At 39.0% G+C, this 22,574-nt stretch overlaps 1 protein-coding gene across 1 annotated transcript in view; it reads right to left on the reverse strand.

The window, feature by feature from the left end:
* Positions 1-3,004: 3,004 nt before the first annotated feature.
* The window catches only part of LOC149139296 (acylphosphatase family), a 30,402-nt gene continuing 10,832 nt past the window's right edge, over positions 3,005-22,574 (reverse strand). Inside the window, exon 3 of the mRNA XM_089448181.1 lies at positions 3,005-3,541. The gene's annotated coding sequence lies outside the window, so the exon portion shown is untranslated. The remainder of the gene's footprint in view (positions 3,542-22,574) is intronic.

Below are 22,574 nucleotides of genomic sequence, written 5' to 3' on the forward strand. Positions count from 1 at the left end.
CATGTTATGTAACTAATAACAAATAATAATCTACCAAAGGGGTTGGATCCAAAGAAAAAAGTGATGAATTTATCACCATTGAGTGGTTCAATTCTCATGAGGCCTACTTACACTGAAATCCATGAGGACACCTTGAGGTAATGGTCATGTGGTTGCTCCTATCATATCCTTTTATAAAAAAACATTTGTCAAAGCATGTTTTGTAAAAATTATGAGATTCTTGGTTCAAACTGCAACTTAACCATGTCCACATTAGAGGCAGACATGGTACACCTAGTGGCTATAGTGGTAGAAAACAATTAACCATGTATCATGCAAGTACAAGATCGCCTCAATTATTGATTTTACTAGTCACAAGAAGAAGATGATCAAATTTTAAGGTCATGAACAAGCTCAACGCCAAATTAGCGTATGAAATCCCTTGTTTGTGGAACAACTACCTCCACACAGCAATTCAATTGTTAAATTCTACAAAAATGTGAATACTCTACCCCTTTAAATTTGAACATGTGACATTTTGCAAAAAACACATATTTTTAACAATTAGACATACTCAAGCAATAAAAAAATTAATTGATGAAATTATATTTTACTAATTTAAATTGAAAAAAAAAATCATAAATTTATAATATATTTCAAAATATTAATATTCTTATACTACTTATAAAATAACATCATACCATGCAACTATAACTTTTAAGAATTATATGAAATTGTATGTAATCTTTTATAGATATATGAATTATAAATTGCTTGCTTTATTAATGAAATTGTGTGCTTAACAAGAATTTTTAAATGTGAAGAATTATAGTGTACCATGAATTCAATGTGATTGAGAAGTCTCATGGCAAATGGATTTATCAAATGGTACGTTTTTGGATTAGAGATATATGAAATTTTTTATATTCAACTTTTCACAGGTCACGGATAAAATAGAAATAAACACGAACATTGTAAATATAATAAATATGAAATTTTCCAAATATAATAAATATGAAATTTTTTATATTCTAGTTTTCACATGTCACGGATAAAATAGAAATAAACACGAACATTATAAATATAATAAATATGAGCATTATGTATATCACTGATTTATTAAATAAAAATAATCTGTTATACATATATGAATTATAAATATATAAATTGCTTGCTTTATTAATGCACTTGTGTGCTTAACAAGAATTTCTAAATGTAAGAATTATAGTGTACCATGAATTCAATGTGATTGAGAAGTCTCATGGCAAATGAATTTATCAAATGGTACGTTTTTGGATTAAAGATGTAAGAGATTTTTTATATTCAACTTTTCACATGTCCCGGATTAAATAGAAATAAATACGAACATTATAAATATAAATATAATAAATATGAGCATTATGTATATCGCTGATTTATTAAATAAAAATAACCGGGAACATTATGTATTTTTGTCATATTAGTCATTAAATAGAAATAAACATGAAAATTACGGCATAATCTAACTTATAAATGAAATGGTTTTTTTATAACATTTTTTCTAGTTAATTTATTTAAAAAAAAAAAAAAATCGGACAAAGATTTTTAGGAAATTGAGTTTAAATTGTTTAATCTGCATAATTCGAGTGCCCCAAAAGTTTTTCAGGGTGTTCAACCCATTTATCCCTTCAAAAATGTATTTTAAACAACAAAAATATTGAAATTGTATTGCTGGATTTTGGTGAATTCCGGTGAAAAATACTATTTCGTCTATAAATTAGACTACACCGAATATTATACATCTCCATCATACTAGAGTTCATTACATGATTAAACAATGATGTTGTCTAAACATGCAACATTTTAGAGTTTTTGGCCAGAATTCAGCGAAATATTTTTGGTTAAATCCTATTTTGTTGTTTAAAATGGATTTTTGACTACATATATGAATTCAACACCCTGAAAAAACCATGAGACACTTGGATTATGGAGTTTACAACTCATACTTGTAATTCCAATAAATCCCTACCAAATTCTGGACAAATTAAACTAGAAAATATGCCAAAAAACTCTTCAAAACATACAACCCAGTAACCCAGACCATGTAAAAATTACTCTATAAAATGCACCTATAAAAAGGGTTACCCTTTTTATAAAATGCACCTACACCAGGGATTACTCTATAGGATGCACTTATGTTTATTTTGACAACTATTTTATGATTAAATAATAACATCCAATGACAACATAAACTATTGACATATTTTTCTCAAGAGATACTTTGACCATTTCATGATTAAATAATAATACCCAGTGACAACCGTAAGCAATGGTTAACATGGTATAAAAGACGATCCACTGAAATTCCACGCATATTCATAAAGCAGAGATAAACGCGAATATCATGTATCCATTGCATATTCAAGGGGATAAGCATAAACATTATGCATCTCCCTCATGAGCATATGATTTACGCAGTCATGACTGTAAGCTCTGGTTAATATGGTAAAGCCACGATCATGCCAAAAGTCCATGCATATGCGTAAACCAGGGATAAGCACGATAAGTATGTGTCTCCTCATATCCACTCGTGTTCAAAAATGCAGGGAAAAGCACAAACAATAAGCGTTTCCCACATTCTACTATAAATGCACCAACATTTTCTAAAAGATACTTTAACAACCATTTCATCGCCAAGTGATTTACCCGACTTAGACTTTGAATGACTCTACTGTGAATAGTTTTATTGCCAATCTATTCATATTTGTAAAGCAGGGATAAAGCATAGCCATAATGCATCTCCCTGGAAATTCATGCATATTCAAAAGGTAGGGATAAGCACGAACATTATGCATTAATTTCCCACAATGTAGAATGCACAACCACATTTTTCAAAAGATGCTTTAACAAATGATTTACCCAGCATTATGCACCTCACTCACTATATAATGCACCTATATTTCTCAAACTATACAACCATTTTGTGAGCAAATAATTTACAAATGATAGCCATGTGATACAGTTGATATGATTAAATCCACAATCATGCCAGAAATACTCTCTTAAACATTAGCATAATACCACTTAAAGCATTGAAATATCTCATTTTAAAGCATCGTGTGTGCATGTTTTGAACTTCGAATGCAAGATAAAGTGATAAACGTTTAGAAGAAACTTGGACGACTATACTATTATTATCACAGCCACCATGTTTGAAACCTAAGCATAAATTAATTAGATAGACGCAAGCTCCGGGATAAGGTTCAGTAAATTCAAGGTCAAGAACGCTTTTCTTCTATGCTGAACATTCTGACTTTAGTTCCTCACGTAGACTCTTAAAATAATCATGTAACTAAAGGTTTGTATGTACGCACCACTTCATAGATGCTAGGAATTTAATAGATATCAACTTTTCATCTGCATCATGTTTTGAAACACAAGACGACGTATCTTAAATGGAAATTATTTTGCTGAATACTTTTTATATTCATCTTTCTGGAAAATGCAAGCCTATATCCAAGAGTAGTTACGCCGGATATATTTATCTGAGAAATCTACATCTCCATCACAACTTAAGTTACACCTGCAATATATGACAATATTCTTCAGATGGTGTTCGCTGTCCTTGCCAACTTATTAAGCCGTGACCTAATACCTTAAGCGTATCAGCAAGAAGGATAACAGATTTCTATTATAAAATATGCTAAACGAAAAATAGAGAACAGCATACATAATGAACCTTGACATAAAATTTCCTCAAAACCAAGTTCATGTTGCCCTTGCAGATCAACACATATAATCTTTACGCAAATGCATGCAGGATATTATGTTCTTGAAAATCTAACTTGATAGAAAATCCAATATTTCTCTTCACTGTATCATCAAGGAGAAACGATTTTCTCTTAAAAAAAGTATGCTAAAACACAAAACAGAGACGAGCATACATAATGAACACTGACTTGAACACTTTTTTCCCAGACCAGGTCCGTGTTCCCCTTCCCTGAAGAAAGCTGCCTTTGCCATTAACTGTGTAAGAGTCTGAGGACCTCCCTTTCAAGGATCTATGGGGGCTAAGACATTAAAGTATTCATTGTTACTCTAATTTGCAAAGACTAGTTAAGCCACACAAAATGTTAATGCCTCATGCCACACAATGTCCACAGATGCTCAATATAAAATTCTCCATCCAAAATGTCTACCCTCTATCCGCTATGTTGGGACTCTCCATTTACGCACTACGCACAAGACAGCATTCCATAGGCTTTCATTGGATGCGCAAAATTGTTGGATATATTGATGGGCACGCATTACATCGATTTAATACAAAACAAATTACAATGCAAAGACTTGAACAAAGTAGAAAAACTAAGCCCACAGGTATGTTGTCTAATGGCAAGTTGCTAAGTGATCAAACTTAATAGGGGGACCCGTATTCAAAATCCCAAATTGGGTGCAGATGAGGCTAAGTGCAAATCCTGGGTGAATTTGTGTCTAGCGGCAAGTTGTGACATTATCGAACTTAATGAGGAGACCGAGTTCAATAACCCAAAGTGAGTGCAGATAAGGTCAATTACAAGTCTGTTAGGTAAACTTGACTCAGGATAGAGTCAAAGTTGACCAAGTTAAACAGTGATGGTTTTGGGGCACATGGTATTGTGCACTCATAGTCTTCTGCCCGTGGTATTATATGTAATGGAGCTTATAAAAAGCTGAAAGGACTTCATTGTAATGCAAGCCCTGGAGGTGAACAGTGAAGGCTCACTTGGTCAGATTGGCCAGGGTTTTGGCCAATGCTAATGAGATCTTATTAGGTTGGGTTTTTCCTCGGATTTGGGGTTTTCCCGGATAAACATTTGTGTTTATGGTTGTCGCTGGTTATTTTTATATTTATTCCTCTTAGTAATTATTTATGTTATGCCGTAAATTTCTTAACAACTGGTATCAGAGCCAGATATTGGTTTCAAAGGGATTCTTTGATGCCAGGAGTTTATAGTGCCTAATGAGATCAATGCAGCTTTTTCACAGATCTGGGTCTGAAAATAATGGTGGAACAATCGTACGCGGAAGAACCTCAAGGAGAATGTGCGGAAGATAGTGCCGTAACTGCCAAGGATCGCAGTGCATTTGCGATATTTACCAGTTTGGAACATGCTGACGAATTGTTCGGGATTCATGCGGCTATTTAAAGAAGGTTGAGAGATACCTTTGGTAATATTAAAATTCAAGGCTGATTTTGTTCGGAGATTTTTTTGTAGGGAATCGATAAGGGATATTTCTTGTGTGTTCTATGCTGTGTTGAAAGATGGAGTAGGCGTGGGCTGCATGCAGGTCAGCAGAAGAAAATTGTTCATGCGGCTTCGAAAATTGTTCGTTTTCTGCTACGTGAGGCCACCGGTGCTGGAATCTACGAGGTTCTCGTCGGGCTCGTAGTTGGAGCGGTTTGATAGAAGTTTTTGAGCAAATCAAATTGAGAGAGGATGGATCAGAATCGCAGCAGCAATAAACAAAAAAAAATAATAATGAAGTCAAAATTATTGCATGTAAATGGGCATACTACTGTAAGACTTGGTAAGGCATGTGTACTCCTCGGTGATCACCGGTAAAGTCTGGGTTAGACCTAGGTGATAGGGGGGATGTCGGGTTAACAATACCCCGGATAAAAACTCTGAGGGGGGTAAGAGCTAGAGTGAGCGGGATTGTCTCACTTAGCAGGTTTGGCTAGAGTTAGTCAAGGAACCCCAAGTCAAGTTTAAGGGGGGAATTGTTCGGTAAACTTGACTCAGGATAGAGTCAAAGTTGACCAGGTTAAACAGTGATGGTTTTGGAGCACATGGTATTGTGCACCCATAGTATTCTGCCCGTAGTATTATATGTAATGGAGCTTATAAAATGCTGGAAGGACTTCATTGTAATGCAAGACCTGGAGGTGAGCAGTGAAGGCTCACTTGGTAAAATTGGCCAAGGTTTTGGCCAATGCTAATGAGATCTTATTAGGTTGGATTTTTACCCAGATTTGGGGTTTTCTCGGATAAACATTTGTGTTTATGGTTGTTGCTGGTTATTTTTATATTTATTCCTCTCAGTAATTATTTATGTTATGCAGTAAATTTCTTAACAAAGTCTTAGGTGCCTTACACAATATATAACTACAAATGGGCCATTTTGATAATGTACGTGCAATGTGCATAACAGCTAGAAAACACTTTAGTCAATGAAATACATAATTCATAGCTATTAGGTTTAAGTTAGAATTAACTCAACTTACTTTTGATTAGGCTTTAATTAATTGGAATTTGAAGAATCGCTTTGGATTAGTCACCTTAGCTTATACTCTCTTTTATGTCCTATTTTCGAAGAAGTAATGCGAGTTATCAACATTTTCTCTCTTCCATTACTAGGGCACTTTCTTCATTGCTATTAGTAATATGCATTTACAACATGGTAACAAATTCTTCCTTGCTATTAGTAATATGCTTTTACAACATGGTATCAAACCCTAAGGTACAATTTGGCATCTCGAATGCATGACAAGTGAACTCAACAAGAGCATATCGACAAGATAGCGAGACCAAGGAACTAGTTGGCACACATACATCAACAAAGAGGCAAGCGAGACAAAGAGAGAAACATCACAACACAAAAAGTGAGATTGTATTTAATTTTGAATTTGTTATAGGTCAGACTAAATTAAGTCCCCGTTGGCTCCATTTTAATATTTTGATGTAGTAGTTAGTATTTATGGAGTGTTATTCTCAAAGCACTAGTATAGCAGCACACTTCTAAGGAAACTATAACATCACAATAACATTTGTATGTTTCCCAAGGCAACTAAGCAACAGGTAAATAGATTGGAACACATTTCAAGACATAAACCACGAGTACAAAAGGATGCATGCATCCCAAGTGCAGGGGATGTGCTTTGGGAAAGTACACCAAGACACCTTTCCAGAGCAGTGACAGCAAAGTTGCAGGTATCATTGACTTGATTCATTCTAACATATGTGGTCCTATGTCTCATGTTTCATTGAGTGGATATGAGTACTATGTGACATTCATTGATGACCACTCCAAGAGGACCTAAATTTACTTCCTGAAGACCAAGGATGAGGTATTCCGGAGATTCCAAGAGTTTAAGGCTCTTGTGGAGAACCAGACAGGGAGGCAACTCAGGATGTTGAGATCAAACAATGGGGGCGAGTACACTTCTGCGGAGATGAGGGATTTTTGTGGGAGTGTTGGCATCAAGAGGGAGCTCATTGTGCCTTATAACCCTCAGTAGAATGGGGTGGCAAAGAGGAAGAACAGGACCAGTGTGGGTGCAGCTAGAGCTATGTTGCATGATCAGAGTTTACCTTTCTTCTTGTGGGACGAGGCGTGTAACACTGTTGTTTATTTGTAAAACAAGAGCCCACACAAAGTCTTTCTCCTGGGGAGGTGCATACAGTCAAGAAGCCAAAAGTTGGGCACATCAGGATATTTGGGTGCCTTACATATTCACACATCCCTGAGGAGAAGAGCAAAATTGGAACCCGCTGCAGAGGGGTATCCTAGTCGGTTATAGTGAAATCAGCAGAACCTACCGTATATATCTTCCTACACAGAGGAAGATAGACCTGAGGAAAGATGTGACATTTGAGGAGGAGAGGGCTTTGAGGAGGTCTCAAGAGGTTGATCAAGTAGAGCAGCAGGCTCCTCAACAAGGGGCCACACCACAGGTTTCAGGTACATCAAGTGGTACATCAGGATCAGGAGGTTCACCTTCTTCAGGGGTGACAAGTTCTCAGGGCTCAGTTTCTAGTGCAGGTTCATCGGGCACAGTATCTTAGAGTTTAGGATCTCCATTGGTTATTCCAGAGCCTTCCTCGCCTAGAGGAGAGGCACCAGTTGAGGATTTTCCCGTACCATCACATGAGACTACTGCAAGGAAGAGGAAGCCAAGATGGCTTTGGGAGACCCTGAAGGAGGCTCAGGAGGCAGTGGGGAGACCCAAGTAGTCAGTGAGGGAGAGAGCAAACCACCAGAGAGGTTGGGTGGCTTTGTGGCAGATGTTGTTGAGGCAGAGGCAACTAGTTTTGAGGAGGCCGCTAGACAGAAGATCTGGAGGGATGCCATGGTGGAGGAGTATGCCTCTATCATGAAGAATGATGTCTGGGAGGTAGTGCCATGTCCTAATGGGAAGTCAGTTGTGACTTCCAAGTGGCTCTACAAGTTCAAACATGTGCCAATGGCAACGCGGAGAAGTTCAAAGCTCGGTTTGTGGTGCAAGGGTTCTCACAAGTAGAGGGAGTTGACTACGAGAAAACCTTTGCACATGTTGCTCGCTATACTTCCATTAGAGCAGTGATATCTATAACAGCTGAGATGGGATGGAGTATTCACCAAATGGATGTGAAGACCGCCTTTCTCAATGGTGTTATACAAGAGGAGGTGTGCATTGAGCAGCCTAAGGACTTTGAGTTGCATGGGAGGGAGTCTCATGTGTGTAGGCTGAAGAAAGCCTTGTATGGACTGAAGCAAGCACTGAGGGCATGGTATGAGAGGATAAATGCCTACTTGCAGCAGATGGGATTTCGAAAGAGTGATGCAGATTCGAACCTATACTTTGTCGTGGTAGGTGACGATCCACTCATTTTGGTATTGTATGTGGATGACTTGTTTATTACAGGGGAGGACAGTCTCATCCAGCATTGCAAGAGAGATCTTGCTTAAGAGCTTGATATGACTGATATGGGGCTGATGCATTACTTTCTGGGGTCGGAGGTGTGGTAGGAGAATGGGCACATCTTTGTGGGCCAGGGCAGGTATGCAGGAGATACCTTGAGGAGGTTTTGTATGGATGGTTGTAGGTCTATGGCTACTCCTATGATCACCAACTAGAAGAAGTTGCATGATGTTGATTCTGAGTTGGTGGATCCCACTTTGTATCGTCAACTGATCGGTTCATTGATGTATCTAGTCAACACTAGATTGGATATTTGTTATGCAATCAACACTTTGAGTCAGTTTATGATGGAGCCCAAAAGAGTACACTCGGTGGCTGCAAAACATGTGTTGAGGTACTTACAGGGCACAGTGGATCCTGGTTTGGACTATGTCAGATGTGACGAAGTCATATTGATTGGTTGCACAGACTCAGATTGGGTTGGTAGTGTCAGTGACTGGGAGAGTACTTCTGGATGTTGTTTCTCATTGGGCTTGGCAGTTGTGTCATGGTTCAGTAGGAAACAGAAGTCAGTGGCATTGAGCAGCGCAGAGGCAAAGTATATGGCAGCTAGTCAGGCAAGGTGCGAGGCATTATGGCTTCGCAAGATGCTTCATGGATTATTTGGTCAGATGTTGAGACCAACTACGATTTACTGTGATAATCAAAGTTGTATTAAACTCTTTGAGAATCCAGTATTTCACGATTAGTCAAAGCATATAGAGATCAGATACCACTTCATTAGAGACTAGGTTCAATGAGGAGCAGTAAAGCTTGAGTATATATCCACCTATGTTGCCAGGAAACGTGGTTTCGGGGACGGGGACGGGTATGGGGACGTGGACAAGTACGTCACTTTTTGAAACAGGGTGCGTGGGTTTATGATTTATGATTTAAACTTTAAATATTTAAACATGCACATCATTGAACATTCAACATTCACAATGAAATTTCAAAACTTCTAGTTTGGTATCATGTGCAAATTGGAGTTTACTTCACATATTAGTAAGAATCATGATATGCCCATTGTCATAATACATTCAAAATTTTCCTTAAGGCATCTCCAAAAAAGAACTAGGGAATTTTAAAATACGAAAATAAAAATAGCTAATAGCGAACAATGGCTTCCTCAAGTCATGTCATCAACATCCATGTTATCAACATCACTCAAATCTTTAGTTAGCATGCTCTCCAGGTAGGAATCACTCTCATCTTGAGGCTTCTGCTTATCCATAGCAACTTGAGGTAGCTCAGTAAGGCCATCTGGTTGTATCTCCTCGTCAACACACATAGCATCATTTATGTATTGGTCCCATCGCTTGAAAGGACCCTCTTTGTACCCAGAGTCTTTTCGAGATATGAGACGAAGTGTGCTATGAATGTACACTAAGTTTTTTGCCTTCTTTGAGCCCAACCTATTTCTCTTTACTGAATGGATAAAGGCATAAGTACTCCAATTTCTCTCACAAGATGAAGAACTAACTACTTGCAATATTAGGGGAAGCCCATTAAATTAATTAAAATTTTAAAAATAAAAACTAAAATGAACCCCAAAGAACTTGATTTTGGGGTTCCAAGTACACATCATCAAGGTTCTTCGTACCCGTCAAGACAAAAGAACCCAAATTTTTTTAATGGACAACCCAGTTGTTCATAGAAGAACCTGGTTCTTATGGGTTCTTCTCAGAAGCACTCGTACCCAAATCCGGTACTTGGGAACGAGAACCCGGGACGAATTCGAGAACCCCACCCCCAGGTTCACGAACCTGTGCAACATAGATATCCACTGATGAGCAGGTAATAGACATTCTCACTATCTTTGCCAAGAGGCAAGCATGTTTTCTTCAGAGGCAAGATGGGAGTGGTAAGCAACACCTTCCTTGGTAAAAGGGAGTGTTGGAAATAGTACCAAGGAGAGGCGTAATAAGGCATTTATCCCTTTTAGCCTAGTGAACACATTAATTACTTTTGTCTTGGTGAAATTTATGAGTTATATTAATGTCATGGGTGGAAAAGATACTTAGAAGTGTTGCACCATGTAGTTTTTCTAATATTAAAGTCACTTTGAAGCAACCAAAGTTATAGCTTGTTGACTTTTAATGTAAAAATACACAAAGGTATTGGTAATAATAATTTATTATATATGAAAATGTACAAGTGATGGTTCAATGTTACAATGAGGGCCTGCTTTATATACCTAGGCAAATGTCCCTTTATGAACAGTCGTGTCCTTTGGAGACACACATCTTTACTAAACTAGTCACTAATTAATCATTGTTTTGATGTAGTGTTATTATCTATATTTACATTATTTTTACATAATTTATGTTCATAACATTGCCTTCCCCTTCAAAAAGCTTTGTCCTCAAAGCTTGTTGATGCAAGGACTTGATCTCTTATCCACTATGAATGTCTTCTCTTCACTTGACCACTAATAATTTCTTCATTTGACCACATCATTTTGGCATGTGTAATCGTTGATAGTACCACCTTGGGATTAGGGTTGTTCAATTTTTTTATAATAATATTTTTTTAAATAAATTAATTATATAGTTGTAAACTATATATTAAAATTATATAATTATAAAATATAAAATATAATCATATAATTAAAATTTATATAGTTTAATGTTTATATAATTAAACTTTATATAATTAAAAGTTATATTGTTTAAAGGGCAGACACGACTCTACAAAATGGTGGAACTGGGTTGACCGGGCATGAATACAATGACAAAGTGGACAACGGGTAAGCAACGACAAGTGGTTAAAGGCGGTTGTCTTATTCGGCCCTTGTTGACAGGGATAGCTCGGACAGGCAGGGGGCACGAGACACAAGGCAGAGGTAGCCACGAATTTGTTGGAACATCAACGTAACTATAATGTGTTTATTCCAGCGTCGGATAAGTAAGTTGAACAAGTGATGGGTGACAGATGAGCAGGGATGGAGGCGTGTGATGCGGAGAAGTCTTTGGGTAACAAAAAGTGGAAGCCTCCTGTCAACGTGTTGGTTGTTTGACATGGACTCTTCGGGTTCCTCGATGGGCATCTGGTAGCGGCAAAAGGGGCAAGAATTGTGCCACGCTAGCCACCAGACGATACACTCGGAATGGTAGAAGTGCTGACATGGCATCTCACTTGCCACCTCTCCTACTTGAAAGTCCTCCAGGCATACCGTGCAATTGGCAGGTAAGTGCTCTCGTGAAACGGTAAAGGTGGGCATCGCTTCTATTGCAGTTGCAGAAGTTGGTCGCACGTTGTAATTGTTTCGTTGGATATCATTCTTTGGAATTTCCATGACTGGCTGAGGGTAGGAAAAATAATCTACGGCCTCTCGCTCGATTCGTTCTATGAAGTCGTTGTCACAGACAAAGCAACTAGTCTCAATATCTCCACCGCAGAGAGGGAGCACCCATTGGTTACAGTGATGGCACCAATATTCTAAAGTAACACACAGTAAGAAAGTCTGAAAGCAGGTCATATTTGTTATATCATAAGCAATCAACAAGTTATTTGGTTTCATATCCCTGTGCAAAACCCATTTTTATGGCAAACAGCAAGCCCCTTCAATGTCATTTGCATATAGGATTTTATATCAACTAGGGAGAGAACTATGTTTCTGTCTTCTATAGCAATCTCAAGATCATTCTCCATGAATTCAAGGACAATATGTAAATTTTGTTTGTGCGGATATGATCTCGCAACATTTCAATTTTGACCTTATCAATCCCAAAGTCACCCTTCAAATTTTCTCCAAGGTCCTCGTCTTCAAGGTCAATCTATTTATGAAATTTAAGTTGGGTGTCTTCCCTGTCAAGTTTATCATTCTGATTATCCACCAAAATAGCTCTATTCTTATTCTCACCTTGACCTTGTACTGGAAAGAGATGACCTACATTGGGCCTATCCAATATCATACCATCTATCCTCCCATGATTTGTCACAACCTCAGTTCCAATTGCTGAACTCAAGTCTCTCTCAATTTCATTAGTAACAAGAGTTTGAAAAACGTCTTCTTTATCATAGCCAAGGCTGGCCCTTGATAAATATTCATCATTATCTATTCCGTGACTTGCCAAATGTGCTTTTTCCTCAGTAAATTTGGCAAGGCACGTATCACTAAGATATGCATTATCTTGCCACGTAGATTTCGACTCATCCGCAACCCTTTTTTTATTAATTGTTCAAAAGGTTGGTCTAAACTTTCCATAGTTTTCATCGATAGGTCTAACAGTGATACTCAACTCTCTTTCTTTTGTTGCCATGCTTTTATTTGCACTGGATGATTCTACTGAAAAGGAATCGTCATGAGGTGGCCTAAAAGGATCGTCAATTTCCACTTTTCCATCATTTTAATCTTCTATATATTCATCTACAACACTATGACCTTGTGCATCATCTTCATCTTTGTTATTACAATCAGATATTGCTTCATCTTCTTGTTTCTCAAGATAGTCCTCATCCACATCATCTTCATTTGGATCATCATCTTGATCTATATCAGCTTCCTCGAAATCATCTTGATCATTTTCTGCAACATCTTCATCTTCAACATTACAATCATCTAATGCTTCACCTTGTTTCGTTTCTTCACTGTCGCTATCATCTTCCTTATTATTGATTTCTGCACAACTTTTCTTAAAACATGTTGTAGCTTTGGCACATGATTTTTCTAAACGCTGAAATGCTTCTTGAATTTTACTAAACTGCTCCACGAAGTCAGGTCATAAACGTAATGGCATATTGTGCGGCGAACAACGTTCAAAGACTCACATGATTATATTTTGCGGTGGATAATGCTCAAAGTCCTGCATGGCTATGATACCACTGAAGCAACCAAACTTATAGCTTGTTGACTTTTAATGTAAAAATACACAAAGGTATTGGTAATAATAATTTATTATATATAAAAATGTGCAAGTGATGGTTCAATGTTATAATGAGGGTCTGCTTTATATACCTAGGCAGGTGTCCCTTTATGAACAGTCATGTCCTTTGGGGACACCCCTCTTCACTAAACTAATCACTAATTAATTATTGTTTTGATGTAGTGTTATTATCTATATTTACATTATTTGTACATAATTTATTTTCATAACACACTTGTACTTTATAAAGTGACTTATGTGTAAAGTACATAGTGTACTTTTCTAATATTAAAATGAGTTGAAAAAACACTTTATAAGACAAATAGAAAAAGGTACACAACTTGAAAAAGGTATTAAGAGACCTTTAAGTGATGGGGCCAATTTGTGAGAGGGTTCATTTGGGAGAAATGATCTCAACCACACATCTTGAGATTTGGAGATTAAATCTGAACAATTGGATCCTAGGTTTAGTGATTCAATCTTTTCCAAAGAAACAAAAGAGGGAAAATTGATCTCATTCTTCATTTTCCATTTTCTCATGAGAGCCATTGAGAAGAGGGCAAGGTGAGCAAAGAGAAAGATATTGCTTCAAAGGAAAGGAGTTCACACACCAAACCAAGACAGTGAGCAGCCCTAGAACTTAATCTGAGATTTCAGGCACAGATCCCAAAAATTTCGGTCAGCACTTTCTGGCATAGGTCCCAAAAATTTAGGGCAGCAGATTTTGGCACAGATCCCAAAAATTTCAAGCAGCAAGTGCTGGCACATATCCCGAAAATTCCGGGTATCAGCTTCAGGGCAATTTTCAGGGCGTCTTCCAGGCCAAGTACAGGCCGAAATCTGTGGTGATTCTTAGGTCGAGTTCAAGTCTAAACAGAAGATTCAGATCGAGTTAGCAGGAGTTCAGGCTGAGCTTTGAGTGGAAAGAAGGCCGAGAAAGGAGCTCCCTGTCAGCGTATTTTCCAGGTCACCTTCAACTCGTTGTTCAAGGTTGTTTACAGTCACAGAGGAGGCAGCAATCAGCTCACTGTTTAAGTTTGTTTACAGTTGGAGAGCAGGCAGCAACTGCCAGGACCTGTATGCTCAGTTTGAGAAGACAAAGCTAAGACAGTCTGAGTTTAAGACTGAGAGAAAACTCATTTCTCAATGTAACCTGGTAGTGATTTGAGCAAGATAATAAGGGAGATAAGTTTGATTTTCTCTCTATGTATTAATTTCCTTCAAAAGCAATCTAAGAATTCTTTGAAGACCAGTTTTCCCCAAGAGGTTGTGGGGTTTTTCCAGGGTCAACTTGACCAAAAATAGTCTTTCCTAGTGTTCTTCTTATGCTCTTCTTCTATTTCTAAGGATCGTGGTAACTTCTTAACCTTTCTTGTGCCCTCACGAATCTTATTTCTCCTTTATCTATGGGTCTTTGCTTAGAAATAGAAGAAGAGCAGTAGAAAATAAAGATTAGCATAAATAAAGGACAGCCATGCTCCTAAAAATATCAAATTTCTTGAGCTTACAATCTCAAAAATCCCATTTCACCTTCATCTACAAGTCTTTCCTAGTGCTCTCCTTGTGTTCTTTTTCTATTTCTAAGGATTGTGGTAACTTACTAACCTTTCTTGTGCCCTACTTCATCTTATTTATCCTTCATCTACGGGTTTTTCCTAGTGCTCTTCTTCCATTTCTTAGGATTACAGTAGTTTCTAACCTTTCTTGTGCCAATCTAAAGATCAACAAGGTAAAACTTCCTTGCAAGCTTGGATATTTTAGTTGAGTGAGCAAATAGTGCACTCAAACCAAAAAATGTCCAAATAAACCTACTCTGATACCCATATGGTATGGTACTGAATAGGATATTCCAATGGTCAGCTCGCCACAATAGACCTAAACTTAATCTTAGTACAATAAACATATTCTCGATTATGTGACTATCTTCTTGTATTTTTAATGCTTAAACAGAAATAAAAGCACAACAGTTTGAGCTTTAACTACTGTGACATATGAAATAGACTACAATACAAAAAACACACAACATAACAAAAATATTTGCCCTCAAAACCTATATGTGTAAACCAACTTTTAGTGAAGGATTGTGCCTTCCTTTGCCACCAAATTCAAAAGGTGATTGCATACCTACCAATCAAAAGATGTATCCCAACAAAATATTTGGATATATTTTGACCATCCCTCAACTACATATTACTCGGCACATAGATTTTCACAACTTTGTTATTTCAATAGATTATGTTCACTATTAAATATTTTCCCAAAATTCAACGATTGGGCAAGAAAATTAATCATGCAATACAAACTAACATCATCATTCCAATGACGAACGGGTCTAGAGTTGGAATTAGCAACTATGGAATTGAAACTCATGCTTCTCACTGTAGGTTTGACTGTCATCTTTGTAGTGGTAGAAGTACTATTTTCTTGAACAACATAAACCCAAACCCACTTTATTTAAAGGTGCATGGATCAAAGTTGGCTTTGCTAGTGTAATTGGGAATAATTTGGGATAAGGCATGACCATGATGATGATCGTAGCGAGGGATTTGGCGAAGGAGGAAGAGTTGGGGGTGGTGTAGGAGATGGACATATAGTGGGAGCAAGGAGTTGGTGGTGGTGGCAACATAGCTAAAGGGCTAGGCTGCAACTGTTGTTGTTTTGGGGGAGAAGAACATGCAAGAGGGGGCACCGATAGAGAGGCAAGCATTGGTGGTGGATATGGGAACATGGAGGTGTAGATTACAACAACAATGAAAGGGTGAGTAGTTGGTGGTGGCAACTTTGAAGGTAAAGGAGGAGCTCATGGAGGTGGTTGATTCGGTAGGCAATTACCAACAATTTAGTTTAGGACAACAATTATCAAACCCAAATACGTTAGTAACTTAGTACCATTATACACTCTAAGAAGAAATAATTGTTCCTAGCATAATGTGTAGAATTAAATTCTAAAGCTACATCTGCATAGTGGTCTGATAGCAGAGATGTGAAGGAACTGCAATAATGACCCAAATTCAAATCCAACAGCATAAATAAGATAAGATAATTCGATTAATGTCCAACAAATGACCACAATAATAGGTCAATGGAACTACTAAATATAATATTGTCAATACAATGTGGAAGTGCAAGCATGACTCCTATACAAAGCAAGAAGCAAAATCTGAAGTACTAATCTAAGCAAAGAGATAAAATCTTAGCACTAAGCACTAAACCGTAGGAGTAAAGAATGGGTTTGGGATAAAGATGTTCACAGAGGGTGTGTACCCAAGGCCCTAAATTATAACAATGTGAGTGTATCAAGGTCCACTAGAACTAGCTCCGCTATAATCTAAGGTCGAATGAAAGAAGCTTGTAGAAAAATTATGATCTGCACCCTTAACCCAGTTTACAAGTTTGTGTGTGTTGTTTAGGCTCAACCCACATGTTCTGTCATGCTGATATAAATTCCAGCATGCATTAATTGTAAAGATTCAAAGAGCACTCCTACAAATTTTCACTTTTCTATCAGCTGAAAATTAACACATAATTTTTGCAAGCATTTACACATATGAGACACTAGTTTTTGGTCAAGGTGACCCCGAAAAAACCCCACAGCCTCTTGGGGAAAACCTGTCTTCAAAGGAGGATTTTATTAATTAGGAAATTACAAAACAAGTACAAAAATTCACTGTACTTGTCTCATTTTTTCTGCTGTAGCATTAAATGCAATTTTTGGAAATTTGTGCCCACTGAAACTTTGAGATTTTCACAAAATCTCTTGCCCAGAATTTCTGCAATTTATCACAGCTCGGCTCCTTGAAATTCATGCCCAAAATCTGCCTCAATTTCTGTGCCAACTGGTAATTGTACCTCCTCGAAATTCGTCCCATACTGTTGTTGAAATCTACCTTGAAAAACACAATGCTTGTAGGTGATAGTCCTGAAATTCGTGCCTCGAATTTCAAGACTGTTGTTCTCCTCCTCAAACTGCGTGCTAGTCTGCTCCATTTTTTGCTGCCTCTATTTCTTCGCTACCAATCTCCTCAAAATTAATGCAACCTCTCTCCTAGAAAAACGTGCCTCTACTCGATTTTCGTGTTGCCAGTGCAGTCAATGCCTTGGAATTCGTGCTCCTTCCTTGGCTGCAATTTCTCCTCTACAATTTCTCCTTCCCTCCTTGAAGTGTCTCCTCTCCTCTCTTCTCCTCACGCTCTCTCAAGTGTGAAATGAAGAATGAGCCTCCATTTTCTCCTTTTGTCCCTTAGAAAAGATTGAATCCCTAAATCTAGAATCCAATGGATGAGATTTAATCTCCAAATCTCAAGATGTGTGGTTGATATTAACTCTCTCAATTGACCCCTCTCACACATTGGCCCCATTACTTAAAAGCCTCCTAATACCTTTTTTCAAGTTGTGTACCTTTTTCTATTTTTCTCATAAAGTGATTTTTCAACTCACTTTAATATTAGAAAAGTACACTATGTACTTTAAAGTTTACACATAAAATCACTTTATAAAGTACAAGTGACTTTAATATTAGCAAAAGTACATGGTACAACACTCTTAAGTACTTTTTCCACCCATGACATTAATATAACTCATAAATGTCACGAAAACAAAAGTAATTAATGTGTCTACTAGGCTAAAAGGGATAAATGCTTAGTAACACCTCTCGTTGGAACTATTTCCAACACTCCCTCTTAACCGGGAAGGTGTTGCTCACCATTCCCATCCTGTCTCTGAAGAAAACATGTTTGCCTCTTGGTAAAGACTTGGTGAGAATGTCTGCTACCTACTCATCAGTGGATATATACTCAAGCTTCATTGCTCCTCTTTGAACCCAGTCTCTGATGAAGTGGTATTTGATCTCTATATGCTTTGATCGATCGTGAAATATTGGATTCTCAGAGAGTTTAATACAACTATGATTGTCACAGTAAATCGTAGTTGGTCTCAGCGTTTGACTAAATAATTCATGAAGCAACTTGCGAAGCCATAATGCCTCGCACCCTACCTGACTAGTTTCCATATACTGTCCCTCTGCGCTACTCAATGCCACTGACTTTTGTTTCCTGTTGTACCATCACAAAACTGTCGAGCCCAATGAGAAACAACATCTGGAAGTACTCTTCCAGTCACTTGCACTGCCAGCCCAATCTGAGTCTGTGCAACCAATCAACCTGACTCCAGCACATCTGACATAGTCCAAACCATAATCCATTGTGCCATGTAAGTACTTCAACATATGATTTGCAACCACCCAGTGTACTCTCCTAGGCTCCATCATAAATTGACTCAATGTGTTGACTGCAAAACAAATATCTGGTCTAGTGTTGACCCAATACATCAATGACCCAGTCAACTGACGATACAAAGTGGGATCCACCAACTCGGAATCAACTTCATGAAGCTTCTTCTAGTTGATGATCATAGGAGTAGCCATAGGCCTACAACCATCCATACGAAATCTCCTCAAGATATCTCCTACATACCTACCTTGGCCCACAAAGATGTGCCTAGCCTCCTGCCAGACCTCCAACCCCAAAAAGTAATGCATCAACCCCATATCAATCATAACAAACTCTAAAGCAAGATCTCTCTTGCAGTGCTAGATGAGACTATCCTCACCTGTGATAAATAAGTTATCCACATATAGTACCAAAATGAGTGGATCATCATCTACCAGGATAAAGTATAGGTTTAAATCTGCATCACTCTTCTAGAATCCCATCTGTTGCAAGTAGGCATCTATCCTCTCGTACCATGCCCTCAGTGCCTACTTCAGTCCATACAAGGATTTCTTCAACCTACATACATGAGACTCCCTCCCATGCAACTCAAAGCCCTCAGGTTGCTCAATGTACACTTCCTCATGTATAGCACCATTGAGAAAGGTGGTCTTCACATCCATCTAGTGAATCTTCCATCCCATCTTCGTTGTTATAGATATCATTACTCTAATGGAAGTATAGCAAACGACCGGTGCAAAGGTCTCCTCATAGTCAACTCCCTCTCCTTGTGAGAACCTCGATGCCACAAACCGAGCTTTGAACTTCTCAATGTTGCCATCTGCAGCATGTTTGACCTTGTAGAGCCACCTCGAAGTCACAACTAACTTCCCATCAAGACATGGCACTACCTCCCAGACATCATTCTTCATGATAGAGACATATTCCTCCACCATGGCATCCCTCCAAATCTATTGTCTAGCAGCCTCAAAACTAGTTGGCTCTGTCTCCAACTCTCCACAACATCTGCCACAAAGCCACCCAACCTCTCTAGCAGACTACTCTCCCTCACTGACCACTTGGGTCTCCCCACTACCTCTTGAGCCTCCTTCAAGGTCTCCCAAAGCCATTGGCCTCCTCTTCCCTGCAGTAGTCTCCTGTGGTGGTATGGGAAAATCCTCAACTAGTGCTTATCCTCCTGGTGAGGAAGGCTATGAAATAACCAAGGGAGATCATGAACTCTGAGATATTGTGCTTGATGAACCTGCACCAGATGATTCGTTACCAGGCAAAACTGTGCCCTATGAATCTGTCAACCCAGAAGAAGGTGAACCCCCTAATCCTGACGTACCACCTAATACACCTGAAACCTATGGTGTGGTCCCCTGTTGAGAAGCCTGCTGCTCTACCTGATCAACCTCCCGAGACCTCCTCAAAGCCCTCTCCTCCTCAAACGTCACATCCCTCCTCAAGACAATCTTCCTCTATGCAAGAAGATATATGCAATAAGCTCTGCTGGTCTCATTGTAACCCACTGGGATACCCCTCTCTGCAATGGGTTCCAACTTCCAACTTCGTCCTCTTCTCCTAAGGGACATGTGAATATGTAAGGCACCCAAATATCCTGATGTGCCAAACTTTCGACTTCTTATCAATATACACCTCCTCAGGAGTCTTACTCCCCAAGACTATATGTGGGCTTCTGTTCTAGAAATAAACAACAATGTCACACACCTCGGCCCACAAGAAGAAAGGTAAACTCAGATCATGCAACATGGCTCTAGCTACACCCACAATGGTCTTGTTCTTCCTCTCTGCCACCCCATTCTGCTGAGAGTTATAAGTCACAATGAGCTCCCTTTTGATGACAGCAGTCCCACAAAATATCTCATCTCTGCTGAAGTGTACCCACCCCATTGTCTGATCTCAACACTCTGATCTGCCTCCCCCTGTCTAGTTCTCCACAAGAGCCTTGAATTCTTGGAATCGCCAAAAGACCTCATCCTTGATCTTCAAGAAGTAAATCCAGGTCCTCCTAGACTGGTCACCAATGAATGTCACTTAGTGCTCATATCCACTCAATGAAACATGGGACCTAGGACCACATACGTCATAATGAATCAAATCAAGGATACCTGCAGCTTTGTCGTCACTGCTCTAGAAAGGTGTCTTGGTGTATTTTCCCAAAGCACACCCCCTACACACGTCATGATGCTCTGTGCTGAAATCAGGCAACCCTGTAACCATCTCCCTCAACATCTTGAAAGCTCCATGGTGCAAGTGGGCCATCCTCCTATGCCACAGCTCACATAAATCATTGCTATTGGTCTGCACTACCATAGCTCGAAGAGGCTGAAATAAAAGTTTGTATAGTATCCCACTACGAGCTCCAATCACATGAGCAAACTCGATACTGGATCCTCTGGGATATATCAACACTTGTCCCTTTCGGAACAGTACCTCATACCCCCTGTCCTCCAAGCTAGAGACTGATATCAAACTCTTCTTCAACCCTCGAACATAAAGAACATTTTTCACCTTCAGAGGAGGTGATGTCTCCCTCAAATGAAATTGTCACATATCTGCCACCTTGACTTTGGAGTTGTCACCAAGCACAACCTCCAAGTCAATGCCATCCTCCAAAAGACTCGTGAAGTGCTCTCTAACTCCGGTCATATGGCAAAATGATCCACTGTCTATGAACCATGCAGGGAAGACGTGACATGAGTGACTAAACTCACCACCAAAGCACACTCTGAATCAAACATAGTCGCAAAATCATCCACATTTGCTGAAGTTGCAAGTCCCTGTTTCTTCTTACCATTCTTGTTGGGACAATGAACAGCATAGAGACCCATCTTCCCACAAGCAAAGCATTTCACGTTGCTCACGTCCTTCTCCTTAGCCTTCTGCTTCCCCTTCTCCTACTTTGCTCCACTAGAAGACCCCTTCATCTTCTTGCCCTTCTTGCCCTTTGCCACAAGAGCAACATTCTCCTCTTCACCTCCCCCACCAATCTCGCTGCCACCTCTCACACTCCTCCTGGTCTCCTCTTGGATGAAATCATCCCACATCCTCCTCCAACCAGGAAAGTGCTCTCTAGCCACCAAGCCATGGATAAAACCATCCCACTTCTTGGTGAACCCATCTAAGGCAATCCGAACCAACTGCTCCTCTGGAACAACCTCTCCAACAGCAGCTAACTCATCCTTCACCTGTGAGACTCTGGTGAGGAAAGATGTCACACTATCGGTCTTGGTCATCTTGGTGTTGCGTAGTTTTTGTCTCAACACCATCTTCCTATTCTCATTAGAACTTTGGTGCAACAAGACCAAGGACTCCCACATCTGATATGCATATCTCATCCATGAAACATGAGGGAATAAATGGTCCTTGATGGCATCTAGAAGGATCCTCTTTGCCTTCACATTCTTCTTGTTGAACTCCACCAACTGAGCTGGATCAGTGGGTGCTTGCACAGCTGCTTCAACAACATCCCACACTTCCACCTCCTCCAGTAAAAGCATGATCCTCTCCTTCCATGGGCCAAAGTTTTCAACCCCCATCAATCTGTCCTCTACTCTCAACCCAGTAGCCATGACCCCACAACCAACAAAATGAAGCAAATCTGGAAGCTAGAACCAACCTCCCTCTGAACTGCTAAAGTCTTTGGGTTTCTGGCAAAGTTTCAAAGGTATGGTTCACTGTTTGAAGACTTTAGTAGCTTGCTGCCCTCTTTATCAACTGACTGAAAATGAAGATTTAAGCCTCAACTTGGCTCAACTTTGCTCTGATACCATGTAGAAAAATTATGATTTGCACCCTTAACCCAGTTTACAA

The sequence above is a fragment of the Pinus tabuliformis genome, chromosome X (genome assembly GCF_031772625.1).
Source record: "Pinus tabuliformis cultivar Carrire ecotype Pingquan chromosome X, CPIR1, whole genome shotgun sequence".
In the NCBI taxonomy this organism is placed as follows: domain Eukaryota; kingdom Viridiplantae; phylum Streptophyta; class Pinopsida; order Pinales; family Pinaceae; genus Pinus; species Pinus tabuliformis.